The sequence below is a fragment of the Nuphar pumila genome, chromosome 2, assembly GCF_984573655.1.
Source record: "Nuphar pumila chromosome 2, dmNupPumi1.hap1.1, whole genome shotgun sequence".
In the NCBI taxonomy this organism is placed as follows: Eukaryota; Viridiplantae; Streptophyta; class Magnoliopsida; order Nymphaeales; family Nymphaeaceae; genus Nuphar; species Nuphar pumila.
In genome coordinates this window covers 68,517,056-68,518,401 of record NC_143250.1, presented here as the reverse complement: position 1 = coordinate 68,518,401, position 1,346 = coordinate 68,517,056, and positions in this window count along the sequence as shown.

Here is a 1,346-nt window from a genome sequence, read left to right as displayed (position 1 = left end):
TCTCTCTCTCTCTCTTCAGAGAGAGAGAGAGAGAGATACCTAATGGTGGTGCAGATTTTCGGTTGCACAATCCAATTGCCAAATCTATATCTAACCCATTAGTTTTCTATTATAAATCACTACTCTATTCAGTTTGATGTTGCCATCATTATCTCTGTTGTAAATTGCTATTCTCTATCTACTCAGTTTGACGTTTTCACTCTCGTATCATGATGAACAATAAATAGAATGCTGATTTTTTTGGTAGTTCAACTATTTCTCACGAACAAACGACGACAAAGGGTGCTAATGCGATAATAGACGACGACGACAAAGGGTGCTCTGGCGATAGCAGACAACGACAAAAGGTGCTCCTACGATAGTAGACGACAACAAAAGGTGCTCCAGCAGCAACAGGCCACAGCAAAGGGTGCGTCATTAATCGAAGCTCCTGTTACAGCAGATGGTGTATCGCCAAAAGGTGATCCAGAATATTTAGGGCGACATATTGCGAGGAGCTCCTGTTAAAGAAGAGGAGTTTACTCCTTAGGGCAAAAATGATGATGCTTTTAACCCTTTCTGGCGGGAGAACATTTTTATCCTTTACTCAAAACATCATTTGATGGCGCTAATGGCGGGAAAGGGTACTTAAGTCTTTGCAAACGCACCAGACTTCGATGTTAAGTGATGCTGACACACACGGGGAAATGAGCCTCACGTGCTTACATATGTGGCGCTCATTCAGACCCGAGAACACGCACCTGCATGTTTTAGGGAGAAACATATAACCTGCTTCCAAATACGACACTGGTGCAAAAAGTGAGTGTTCAAGAAATGCTTGGATACGTAAAGTGCATAGCATTTAGGAAACACGTAGAAAAAAAACAGTAAAAAGGAGTAAGAAATCATAAAAATATGGTTAAAACATATTTAAGTCCTTTATCAAAATATTATTTATGTATTTGTTTATGACCAAAAACCTTAAGTTTCAGAATTATGAAAAAAAATCCCAATATGAAAGAAGTTAATTTTAATGTTAGGGAGAGCAAACATTTATTTTCATAAGCAAACTTTTTTATAAAGCTTCTTAAGTTTGGTTTGTTGGGCCACATGTGACTCCAAATCAAATTTGACTTGGGGTCATGAATCAAAATAAAAAAGAGCTAGAACCCTTGTGATGTTGACTCTAATTTGCAAAGATTTGCCTTTGCAAATAAGAGTTGGTTGCTATCTACTCATTTTCTGATGTTTTTCTAGCCAATGCCAATGAGTGCCATTTTCTCATTTGCATGAGAGAATGAATATCTGGAGACGTTAGCAAACATGCCTTAATATAGTTTTACATTGAATATCTGGAGACGTTAGCA